At 49.3% G+C, this 13215-nt stretch overlaps 1 protein-coding gene across 2 annotated transcripts in view; it reads right to left on the reverse strand.

Moving 5' to 3' along the window:
* The window catches only part of Plxna4 (plexin A4), a 445847-nt gene extending 437383 nt beyond the window's left edge, over positions 1–8464 (reverse strand). Inside the window, exon 1 of one of the 2 annotated variants that reach the window (XM_031381450.1) lies at positions 7531–8464. The gene's annotated coding sequence lies outside the window, so the exon portion shown is untranslated. The remainder of the gene's footprint in view (positions 1–7530) is intronic. The other variant, XM_031381449.1, reaches the window with a different exon arrangement.
* Between the last annotated feature and the right edge of the window lie 4751 nt (positions 8465–13215).

The following is a 13215-nucleotide window of genomic DNA, read 5'->3' on the forward strand; positions in this document are numbered from 1 at the left end:
AAAAAAAAAAAACAAAAAACAATGTAGCAATAGCCCTAAGGAATGCCAGCATTCATTCCTAATGTGGTTTCAGTTGGGAGTGTGGGATGGGTGTCCCACAGTGTGGTTGGCTAAGGCTGCCACAACCCTATGAGTTTGGAGAGTTCTTTACACAAGACTCATTTGATACATTTCCCCATATCTGTCCTATCCCACACAGTTTCCAGCTTCAGCCATTCTCCATGCTGATTCACCTACCCCAGTATAGGTGACAACTCATGCCAACCTTCTTATCCTAAAGGTATCACTGGCTTTCTTCCTTTGGAAAAAAAGGTCGGGTTCTATTGTCAGACATAGTAGGAGGAACCACAGAGGTCCATCTCTCAATAAAGTGATGTCTCACCAACTTCTGGGGAAGCTAGGCTGAAATCAAGGGTAAGCGACAACAGGCTAGGGGGCAAATCTAAGCATCCCCATTTTTAACCAGAACAATATTGTTTGTGCTTCTTCTGGGTAGTAGGGTTTCATATAAAATTTCAGTTGAACAAAAGACTTCCTCTACTTTATATTAAATATTTTTTAAATTATCATTCTAGAACAACCTCCTAATTTTGAAACTGGTAGCATTGAACATAAGGTGATCTCTCAAAAAAAAATCTCTTTTCTGGTAAATGATCAAGCTGAAATTTACACTTTGCTATAGCCAAAACCTACTTTTCCTATAACACCAGTGGCTACTAAGCAAAAAGAATACTTAGGAATCATTTATGAATCTATGTGTCCATATGCCTGACCTTGGAAAGACAAAGGGAAGAGCAGGTATGGGGAATGGCTCGGCAGATGCTGAGGACAGAGACGCAATTCTGAGGACCTGGAGACCTCACAGTCAGCAGAACCCAAGACTTGGTTATAAAAGTTCAGCTGAAACTATTTATTCAATAATAAGGACACAAGAAAATATAGACTACAGAAATGGCTTAGAAAAGTGCTCACCTGCAAGCATGGAGACATGAGTTCAATCTCCAGTACTTACATAAAGAAGGCAGACACAGCAGCATGCACTATGATCTCAGCACTAGGGCTGCAGACAGGAAGTTCCTGTGGCTTGCTGGGTAGCTAGTCCCACCAAATTGGCAAGTTCAAGGTTCAGTGAGAGACCCTGTCTCAAAGAATGTAAGGCCACAGAGATCAACCGAAGAAGATTCTCAGGGTTGACCTCTGGCTTCCATATATACAAGCAGATACATAAACATACATATGAATGTGTACACATATATATACACACACACACATAAAACCATGTAGACATTCATATGTATACACGTGACAGTATTTATATTGATGGATTCCAGGATTATGCCATGGTGGAACGTGGCAGTATGTTAAAGTCTTTGAGAAATTCTATAGCAGGAAACTCATTTAGCTTTTTTTTTTTTTTGGTGTTGTTAGAGACAGGGTTTCTCTGTGTAGCCCTGGCTGTCCTGGAACTCACTCTGTAGACCAGACTGGCCTCGAACTCAGAAATCCACCTGCCTCTGCCTCCCAAGTGCTGGGATTAAAGGCATGCGCCACCACTGCCCGGCTCATTTAGCTTTTATACTTAGTGTCTCAAACAGACTAGACTTGGCAACTTTGGTTCTTATAGTATCTATTCACACATCCACAGAACAGACTTTGGGAATACTTGCTCCCTTGTTGGTATTGCCTTCCAGAAGCAAGTCTGAGATGAAGAATGAGAATAAGAACCTCCTGCCATCTTCAATGGCACCTCTGCCACATGGACTGGTTCAATAGAACACCCAGCACACAGTGCCAGCACACGCCTCTAAGCCCAAAGTGAAGAAAAACAACACACCATTTCTGCTTTGTTTACTTTCTCTCCTTGTAGCCTCTGAGCCAAACTCAAGGGCCAATTTGTTCACCTTCTGGTTCTAGGATCTTCCCTGGCCTGAGGGAAGTGAGTCTGGTTCTTACAAGAGTTTTGTGGACCTGACCGAGGGGAAGTGTTGGTCAGCAGTGAGGAACAGGAAAGACTTGCAATCGCTGTAGTTTCAATCACTCCTCTCCTCTCACTTCATAATGCAAGACTTTTCCTTGAGAGAACTGGGGAATTGATTGTGCTTAGGCTGGGTTAGGCACATTGACTGTGGAGACAAGATCCTCTTAGCTAGTGATGTGTTTTGTGTTGGAGTGACAAAACATCCTAAAATCCAATTTGCTGTTGCGAATCCTGGTTCATGGAGAAGGCGCCGTGGAGGGGAGTGGATATTCCAGCTTACAGCCCCAGGCTCCTAGGATGCTTCTGAACTCACAGGCACCTGTTGGCTTAAAATATGAGTCCTTTCTGTCTCCCCTATTCTTGTCCCAGAGTGATAAAACTCTAAGCATGCCCCTTTTAGACACCCCAAATTTAGCAGAACTTTCTACACTGCACAGTGCAGGAGAAAAAAAGTATGTTACATCATGCATAGAATAAAAGTTTGTCTTTTGAAAGATAGAAGGAATCCATAACCACTCTCAGGAGACTGAACACCAGAGGGACCAAGTCTGCAGAGCTCTGGCTTTGGAGTGGGATGGTACCCACCATGGTACCTAGCTTCCCAGGGCCCTAGTGCATATCTATTAATAACTTAATGTGATTCCTAGTGACTCCACCCAACCTGTGCTCTCCTCCTCCTCCTCCTCCTCCTCCTCCTCCTCCTCCTCCTCCTCTTCTTCTTCTTCTTCTTCTTCTTCTTCTTCTTCTTCTTCTTCTTCTTCTTCTTCTTCTTCTTCTTCTTCTCTATTCTAAATTCTGAATTGCATTACAGCTGCAGGATTACCCTCCCTGTGCAGGCCACTAGCACCAACCTCCACCTATGATTACATGACATTTTCCTGCCTCTAGATCCTAAGCTTAGATCCTGAGAGCTAGTGAATGAATGAAAGAACAACTACAGAGCACCACCTGTGAGCAGTGTCATCGCATGAATCCATGCCTTAGAGTGAACTGGCCATCTGTTGCCTAGCAACCTGGGGCCTTGGGCATCTTTAACTGTCATCTCAGCCTAAGTTCTTATGCCATCAAAATGGTAATCCACAATCCCCACCTTACAGGCTACTTTCAGCATTCAGTGAGAGAGTGTCATTTCCACAATACCAGCAATTTGGAATACTCACTAGAAAGAACCGGACCCCAACCCTAGAGCTTCCTCAAATCCAAAACAAAGACAGGGACTTCATTCATTCCCTCACTCACACCTTTTGTGTTTTCCGCAGAGAAAAATAGAAAATTCCAAGTAAGGTAACAGTCAACCTGAATGGTCTTCTAGAAAGAGCCCGTGCAACTTTCTACTCCACCATCAAGCCAAGGATAAGACTCTATCCCTTACCTAATAGGGAAATTGAAGCTCAAAGAATAGGGGTCAGAGATAACCCAAAGGAGAAAACAAAACTCCCACTACACTCCCCCACTCACTTAGCAAGGGAAGACAACATACTGAGTACCTATATCCTCACATGGCAAGCAGCTTGATGACAAGAAGCCAGGTCAGACTGCTTAGCTGTGTGACTTTGGACAAAGTCCTTAACCTCCCTCATCTCAGTTCCTTCAGGAGGATATAGGGACTGCAGTAGCCACTGCCTCTTTGGGTGCTCATGGGGAGTAAAGATGCAACCCCATAGAGCACTCAAATGATTTGAGATCAAAGAAAGTGCTTCATGAACACTGGCTACCACAATTGTCATTAATCAGTATTATTTTCCGTTCCTGCATTTTCATGAGGGCTATAACCAATACTACTATTCTCACAGCTGCTTCCCTGGGGACACCGATGCCTCCTGGTCATAGGACAGGGCTCTTACTCAGGACTTTCTAGAAGCTATTCTGTTTCATATCAAGTGGAGAAGCAGCCTCCTTCATCTGGAACTGACCTCCAGTGGGGAGTCAGGACCCCTGCTTGCCTTCCCTTTTCAGATCCACCTCTTCCCACTTAGCGGCAGAGCCAGCTCCAGTCTCCTTGCTGGCTCCACCTTCCTGTCATAACTAGAATGTCTGCAGTCTGGGAAGACAGGGTGGGAGGGAAACCCAGAGTAAGTCAGGACAGTGAGAGGGGATCAGGTGGGTGTTTAGAGGGAGGGTACAGTAAGGACTAGCCTTTAAAGAGACAGTGTCTGAGGGGTTCTGTGTGGACCAAGCATTGCTCAATGGAGCCTCCAGGGCAATTGCCCTTATCATGTGCATCTCCCAAACAGCCCTTTGATTTATTAGCACGTCGTCTTTTTTAAATACCGCTCTTAAATATAAATAACACTTAATCATCCAGCTGTCGTTAAATTCATGTTATATTGATTTTGTAGAGTGCTGCAAATCTGAGGGCGAATGGGCTGGTGGATACAAGCACAAAGCAGGAAGGTGGATTCACAAGTGCATGGGGAGGGAGGAACAGGGCTTTGAATGTGGAAAGAAGGTGTCAAGGGAAAGAAATGAACCCTGTACAGCAGCCCAGGGTTTGAACTGGTTTCCCATCAGGGAGCTCTGGCCACAAATAAAGAGGAAAGGAGAGGGTGACACACTGGGCGCAGAGTAATCAAAGCCAAGATCACATCACAGTAGGTTCATAGTATTCACCCCATCAGAGCCAGAGAGCCACTCCAACAGGTCTCCAGTGTGCATTGTCTGTACAGTGCCTCTCTGGTAAGACTGGGCTAAAGCCGCTAAGAAATGCCCCCTAGCTGGCTGGGAGGAGAGGCGCTAGCTATAATTTCTTTCCATCAAAGCCGGGTAATACCTAGGAGCTCAGAGCAGTTACTAACCCAACCCCCTGAGCTCTCTTCCCAAGGTAGGAATGCTACCATCCTAGGACACCCCCCCACACTTAATTCCCAGCATCCTTCCTTGTGATTAAAAGGATCTGTAGGCCAAGTGTAGGCAGATTCTGCCATGCAGATTTGCCTGTCTGCAGGGAGCAGAGCTGAAGCAGGAGAATAGAGACAGGGAAGGAGAGCGCAGCCAATTCGCTGCCTAGGAGCAAAATTCCTCCCTAAAACATGTTGGGAGGGGGGTAGAGGGGCCATGCAGGATTTAGTGGAGAAGCAGATCAGATCATGGGTGATCTATGCCTGGTATTCACAGGCATGCTTCCAGAACAACCTCCAGCTTAATGAGGTTGATCAAAAGGAAGCATTTGTGTCTGGGCCTTTTCTAAATCATGCAACTGAGTGCCTTCCAGTGCAGACCAGAGAACTTAAAAGCCCACGAAAGAATGGTAGAGCAGTGATACTATAGTATATGGTATACTCCAGGGATGGGCAAAAGAGCCAGGAAATGAAAACAAAACATAAAAACATACACAGATGTTAATTATTGTCTATCTTTTCCCAGAAACCAATAGCAAGTGCAGGAAGTGTGCAGATTCTTTGAGCTCCAGTGCTTAGCTTATAACCAGCATAATGACAGTTGTCTTTGCATTAAAATGACAGATCCTGAGGCTGCAAATGTACAGAAAAGGGAAGAGAGAGGCAGAGAAAGGAGCAGAAGTCTGTGATGGAATGATCTGCACCCCAGCCTCCTGCCCTCACAGGTCTGTGGGGGAATGCCTCTCTAAGAGATACTCCCCGTTTGTAACTGTTTGTTACAAACAATGTGCCACAGCCATATGCATGCGAAGAAGGGTCCTCCCCATCCACACACTCCAAGTGTGTGCATGTCAAAATGTGCCAATGTTTGTCACAGCCCAGAAGTCAGAAGTGGACACCCTGGTCACCTGTACTTGTGAAAACTGACTGCACTTGGCAAGGCTCTAAGAATGCATGCATACAGCTGGATGAGTACACACCCACCATTCTCAAAAAGAAAATAATGTCTCTGTGCGATCTGGGTCCTCCCCATTGTGAAGAGCTTTCCTTTATTCTGGCTTATACCTTTTTCAATCAATCAAAGGGCAGCTTACAGGACACACAACAGGAATTCTGTTTCCCTCCTGGGGCATCTGCTCTTCTACCCAAGCCTAGCCAATGACTTTGGCCGGATTGTGTGTGTGTGGGGGGGGGAGCGTCTACTCTCTTATAAAGAGGATAGAAACAATTCCTATTTTTACAAAAACAAACAAACAAAAGCAAAATACACCAAGCTACAGAAACATAGAAACTTGCTATATATGTATTCAAGCCTAAAATAATGACTTATTTGAATCTTCTATTCTTCTCCTTGCAATAATTGAGCCCCGAAAGAAGTCTGTCTTAGACTCTAGTACTCTAGTAGGGGAGCCATAAAAAAAGCCCTTTGGAACTCCAACACTCCCTCCCCCCCCCCATCCATTCTAGGAACTTTCAAAATGAACAGGCTCTGAAACTGGAGCGGTGAAGGCAGGGAGCTCTAGGGAAGTACAACTTAGACCATTGGTTTCTGGAGAGCAGTCCTGCATTCAGAGGATCTAGACTCTGGGTTACACTAGTAGCCTAGGGTACCTGGGATACACTAATAGACCAAATACTTTATAAAGTGGATATGGCATCGTATTCACGGTCCTTTCTCCGTTAGTCTAAATCCATCTCCACTCTCCCTCCTAGTTCCTGTTCTCAGACACACACCCCAAAAGACATGTGACAGGTGTTAACTAAAGGCACAGAGGGAAGTCGCCTCACATACACAGAGAAGGATAAGGAAGTGAGGGGCTGGCTGCAAACATGTGTCCCTTAAGCCCTGTCTGCTTGTTGTCTACCGCTGACTGGCAACGTGAATAAGGTCTGATCCTCTTTAAAGGACCACAGCATCCTCCCTAGACAAGGGAGCACTCCTCTAGCTTTGATGTTAAAGCCCCTCCCTGCCTGAAATCCCGGCGCATTCCGGGGAAGCAGTGCCACGCTTCGGAAAGGCGTGAGTGCTGCCTTGACTGGGGAATCGCAGGAGTCAGTTCCATATGCGCCGCCCTACAGAACTGCAGCCCCAGTTTGCCTATGTGGCCTCCTCCCAGGCGCCCGATCACCAAGATCTCCAGATCTCTGCCCTTTAAATATCTCTCTGCCTTTCTCCTATTTAAAAGCAAAAATAAAATCCCCGAGTGTCCAAAAATCTAAGGGGCACAATTGCACTGGGCGGGTCTCGTAAAACCTCCCATGACTTCTCCTGTCTTACAGAAACCAGTTAGGAAATGAAAGGAGCTAGAAACAGCAAAATCGCTCCCTCATCCTACCAGGCTGGATAGGAGAGTCAGTCATTTACTGAATCCCACCCTGAAAGTCCTGGGGAAGAGAAGTCTAGGTCCGGAGATGAGAAGAACACGGGAAATCCCTGCTCCGGCTGCGATGCACCTACGCGGGTGTCCAGGTGGGACGTGGGCAGGTGCGTGAGCGCAGTGTGTGCATGTGTGTGTGTATGTGTGTGTGCGCGCACGCGATTTGTGTTTTGCGTGTGTGTGTGCGTGTGTGTGCGTGTGTGTGTGTGTGTGTGTGTGTGTGTGTGTGTGTGTGTAGTGGGCTGCCTCGGAGCAGGCGAGGACTCCGGGACCGGACTCGGCACCTCCGCCCGCTCTGCCCAGCTGGCCCTGCGCCCGGCCGGCGGCGGCTCCTTACCTGGAAGCGCGGCGTTTCCCTCCTTCAGCCCCAGCGCCGCATTGACACTGCAGATGGTGCCTGTACCGCTGCCTCTCGCCCTCCTCTGAACGTGTGCGTGTGCGCGCGTGTGGCTGCCTCCTCCAGCCCCAGCCCCGAACGCAAATACTCCACCGAGGCACGGGGAAGCCACGAGCAGCAGAGAAAAAACGGAGGGGGCCAAATCAGAGCTTGCCGGGCTTGACAGCTCCTCTTGCAGCGTCCAAGGTGGGCGTAATGTCCAACAAAAAGGTCAGAAAATGAAGATCAATTCCAAGCACCCCTATCTTCCATCCAGCCCCGGAGCCCAAGCAGCGACAGCGGTGGCTCTCAGGGGCTGCGGCGGCGACGCGGGGCTGCCCCCCTTCGTCCCCACCCCCGCGGGCTGAATGTCCTTGATGCCAAGCGGGCACGGCGGCGTCACTCCGCGCCGCCCATGCTAGCCGGGTCGGGCCGCTGCCCGGGCGCGGCGGCGAGTACGTTGGGGACCCGCCGGGGAGCGCTCTCCGAGCTTCTGCGCGCCTCCCTGGGCAGTGACGGCCACCCCCAGGCAGCCCAGGACTGGCTACGCCGCTGTCGCCCCCAACCCTGGCCGGGGACTAGCTGGGCAGTGCCCAGGGGTCGGGGCTGGGGGGCCTCGGAAGCCACCAGCAGCTCCCCGGGGAGGCGCGGAGCTGCGGCGGTAGCAGCGACGGCGGCGGCTAGCGCTGCGGCGGCCAAGAGCGCGGCCGTGGTCCAAGCCGAGCCTCCCAGGCGCGTCCCCGGCCCCCCGGGCGGGCTGCTCGCAAAGTTTGCAGGGGGCAGGGAGCGGGGCCGCCGCTGGCTCGGCCGCCGCCGGAGCTCCCGGGCTGCCTGCTGCCGCCGCGGCTCGCTGCTGCTGTGCATTGAAGCCCGGCCAAGCGCTGCAAAAACTCCAGCTGCCTGGCGCTCTCTGGGTCCTCCTCTCCTCCCTCCCGCCCTTCCTGCTTCCCTTCCTCCCTCCCTCTCCTCGCCTCCTCCCCTCCCCGCCGCCCGCGGCCCGCCGCCGCCGCCGCCGCCGCCGCCGCCGCCGCTCCCTCTCTGGCTCGCTAGCTGGCTCGGAGCTCGCGGCTGACATCTAGACCAAGGTAGAGCGGCCGGCAGAGGGGGCAGGGGGCGCTTCCCCGCACGCTGCAGCCACTGGCCCGCCTGCTCTCTCCAGTGTGGACGTTTGCAGACACCCCCTGGGTCTTCGTGGCTTCTTCGAACCACCCTGGTGGAGGAGACACAGGGGGCAGAGTGGTGCATATAGGATGGCACCATGTGCACTTGGATTGGGGCATATTCCGAAACAGGCGTGTGGATGCAGGCGGTCAGAAACACTTCTGAGTGTTCCTAACAGACACCAGCCGAACAAACATCCATTCCCAGCCTAGAATCTCGGTCCAGCCCCTCCAACCAAGGTAATCCTACACAGAGCACTAGAGGATGCCCAAGTCCAAGGTTTCTTCTCGTCCTAGGACAGAAATGAATGGCCAATGCTACAGAGCTTGCTAGGTAACCTGATCTGTCCCGAGGCTGACCTTACTTCTCTGTCTCTGAAGCCCTAGGTCCTGGGCCATGTCCCAAACATAACCCAGACATTGCCAACACCAGAGTTAGTTTCAGAAGCCCGAAGGAAGAAATTCTGAGGTTGCTTAAACTGAAACAGCATCTGGCAGACAGGAAATAGGTGAGGACAGGAAGTAGGCATCACTACCTAGAATATCTCTACAAAGACCATCCCCCCATTAATGAGCCCAACCATCAATAAATAAGTAAATAAATCCTTTTAAAGGGATGCCCACTCATTTGTCCACCCAACTCTGTATGCTAAGTTCAAGGAAATGGCTCTGTCAGTCAAGTCCAGTAAGACTAGCCATTCATCAAAGAAAGACCTCTCCAGAAGATTATGGCTTGGGGTTCCTGACCCACTCTTCCATGCTACTTCTTCAACTTAACTTTCTTCAACCTCAGTAACTTCCTGCACATAATTGTCCCCACCACCACCACCAAAACCTCTCAGAATCTGCTTATTAGGAAAAGGTTGACAGCGGTATAAACTCCTACCCCTTCCTATGGGGATAGATAATATTTTCACAGAAATCGAAGTTATACCCTGGATAGACTTTGAAGTGAGCTGTGAGATAGATGACAAGTTAGGTAAGTCTCAGGCAAGTAGCACACATGGGTCGGGTTGGGCTTACCCACCCAGGACCTTGTTGAAAGTGCTCTCACCAGAAGGAGACAATCAATCAAGTGTAAGCATGAAGAAGCCAGACATTTCTTTAGTTACACGGTGTTCCAGGAGACAGCATGGAGCCCTGTTAGGCTCTGGTTGTCCGCCGAGCATTGCATGGCCCAGAAAACAGCAAGGGTTATCTTATTAGCTCCCTTTAATACATTGATCTGGCTCCTCTCGTCTCTGAAACGCTGGATCCCAGACCCGAGATAAAGCACACAATATCAAGTTAGTTTCAGAAGCCCAGAGAAACACATAACAATAATTCCATGTTGCTGCTGCTTTGACATCCTTCCAGAACTAAGAAAGCCCCGGAGCCAAGTGTCTGTCTGACATGATGCCTCAGAGACACTCGACATGCAAAATCAAAGGAAGTTGTCCCTGCGGGTCTTCATAAGGCTTGCCTCACCTGGGCCTAAACTCTCTGAAATTGGCACATGGCACCTTCATAACAGGCTCACCCTAGAAGTGACAGCCTAGAGAGTCCTACAGAAATCCCCACAGGCTACTTAAATAATGCACTTCACTAAGGGATACAGGGGATCTGTTGGAACCCAATTGTCAGTTGGCTGTAGGGGACTTCTGTAAAAATGCTCAAAAGGGAGAGAAAGTAAGAAGTAACTCTAAGCCCTCTCAGCCAATCATCTCAGCGGGTCTTTATAATCCCACCTAGATGTCTTTTCTGCTCCTTGTAGTGTGTGTGTGTGTGTGTGTGTGTGTGTGTGTGTGTGTGTGTGTGTGTGAGCATTTGTGTATGTGTCCTGAGGATGGATCAGGAGTCAAAGATTTTTTTCCCAGAGGTAGCAAACAAAATGTGTGTATTGTTCTTTATCTCCTGCCTAGTGTGTGGTATCATTTGTTTTCATTCAGAGGAATGAACATCGTGTGGTACCTGAAGAGTAATGACAGAGGCCAGAGACAGGGAAAGAATGTGCAGAAAGCTGGACCAACAACGAGCAGGTGCAGCCCCTGACTGGCCTCCTCTTCTTAATAGGACCTTACCTCGCACTGACGCTGCCTTTGCCTTTCTTGGCTTCTATTGAATACCACAGGGGGAAGGCAGGCTGGAAGCAGTTATAGCTTCCTGCCATTGTAAGAATGGCAGAAAGGGTCAGACTAGCCACAGCAAGAGACCTGATGGCCTATTGAAAGTTTCTTCAAGTCTAGGATGGGATGGGGGTGGGGGGTGGGTAAGGTAGACTGTCTTACTCCTTGACTTTACTATTGACCGTCACTATCATTTGCACAGGTCATGTGCTTCAGTGGCTTTCCCTCACTTGCCTGCCACATTTATGCCTTCTAGTTGTGGTGGCATCTACAAGAAATGCAACGCTACGAGCATGATTTGAAACTCTAATGCAATGTGCATGAAAGGAATCTGCACGCCCTGTCATAAGAAAGTACCTGATTCTCCGGTGGTACAATACAGCGGGGCAGGCCCTGTGCTTCCCTGACTCTTCCCCATGAACCAGAAGTCTGGAAAAGGCAGCTTCGTGCAATGGTCTAGATCATGCTCCTCTGCTTGCTACAAGCCCTCTTACCTCTCACACCCCCAGCGCCCCCCACCAGATGACCAGATGACGAAGGGTGAAAAGAGACATACACTGGGCGGTCTGGCTGTTCTCTGCTCACAGTGGGTCTGTGAGTCACGCACCAAATCCCTGGGCCGGTAGCAGAGCCGGGTAGGTCAGCGTCTGGCCCCATGGCCACGAGAGGGAGAAGTTAAATGCCATATTGTTTCATAGAGCCCTGTTTTCTAAAGAAGCTATTTTTGTGAGATTTTGGCTGTGGTCCTTTGCCAGATTTTGGGAAAAGGATACTGGCTCGTCTCTCATGATAGCTGAATAAAAGGGCTAGGTTTAAGGGGAGAGAGAAGACTCCTAAATTCCCCTTCGCTGAGCTTCCACCATTTCATCAGCCTAGGAACAGGGTCGCAATTTTCATTGATAAAAGCCAGATTTGTTTATTAAACAAATTGCCAGAGCCTGGTGGTGCTGCAGGAACGTCTTTCCCACAAGAGCAGTCCCAGACCTGGGTCCTGCTCTGTGCGCAGGCCTAAGGCTGCTTGAAAACCTACATTGTGGCGCCACCTGCAGGAGAGCATAATTATCGACTTTAGCCCAAGTGTAACTGAGAACAGTTTCTGGCTTCCCCAAACTACCTGGGCCAGGTCAGAGCTGCAGATAGACAGAAGGGACCCCTGCTACCAGGGTGCATCACCAGGTGGCCTCCAGTCACTCCAGCAGTCCTCAGTGTGGGTATTTCTTGGAAAGTGCTATTTCAAAGATCAACAGCCAATTTACAGATTCTCAGTCCATTCAAGTTTCTCTCACATTACTAAGAGGTTAACTAAGCCTAGAACACATATGTCTATCTTCCAGGTACTGAGCTAATGCACAGAGAAATTGTTTCCCTTGTGAACGTGGGGATAGGCCATCCCTGTCACCATAGTAATGATAGTCTTAGGACCCAAGCCGTCCCTGCTTCACTAGTCCGTGGGTGTAAATGACTGCAGATATTAACACTGGAACCTCACTCCCCTCTACTCATCTAATGCTTTGGCCATCACTGTCAGCTCCCACTGGGTCTCATTCATGAGGAGGAGACTCTGACCTCTGACCTGTGGTTCATATACTTAGGAGCCGATCCTGTTATTTTCCGCAGGGCTCCACATGCATTAGTCATTTGGTGGACAAAACATCTTGGCATTACCAGCCATGTGGTGGCCTCTTAAGGACACTTCTGTCCATCTATACTGCTGCTCATAGCCAGTGTTGCAGCTCAGCCATGGATTATTAGACCATGGGGGACATGTACAAAGGTAAGGAGGATGCCCCTCATCTGACCACGCATGTGCACAGACACAAAGGAAGGTGATCCTCTGGGCCTAGGAGCAGCTCCTATGTCCCTCAACCATGGTCCCAGTTTCCCTTCCTCCTCTCCTCCATAACATCTTTTATCCACTCTTTGCTCTGAGGAATTCTTCTCACTCTTTCAACCAAGTGGCAGACATATCATTCCAGTAGTAAAAGTGACATGTTAGAGGATGCGGTGGTGTGAGAAGAGGTAGAAGAAGGACAGGAATGGCCCAGGTCTATTGACCAGACACAGCAGAGTCCAGATGTGTCAGGACTCATGGCCTTCTACAGAAAGTATAGACACTTGAATTTAGCCTTTGGAATCTTCGGTGAAGTCCAAGACACTCTAGAACAGAGGTGAGATGGTGCTTTATCAGAGCGATTTGGAGGCAATTTGTCATGCAGCAATACGTGTCCGATGCAGTGAGGTAATGGAGAACAAATCATCCCTCTGGCCTCATTAGCCTTTTACTCTCATTTTCTGGGCCCACTTGGCTTTATGATAAGAAAGAAAAGGGGGCAATGCTTCACGATTGATATCTTGATACGGGGCAGGGCCGAGCTCCTATA

The sequence above is a fragment of the Mastomys coucha genome, unplaced genomic scaffold (assembly GCF_008632895.1).
Source record: "Mastomys coucha isolate ucsf_1 unplaced genomic scaffold, UCSF_Mcou_1 pScaffold20, whole genome shotgun sequence".
In the NCBI taxonomy this organism is placed as follows: domain Eukaryota; kingdom Metazoa; phylum Chordata; class Mammalia; order Rodentia; family Muridae; genus Mastomys; species Mastomys coucha.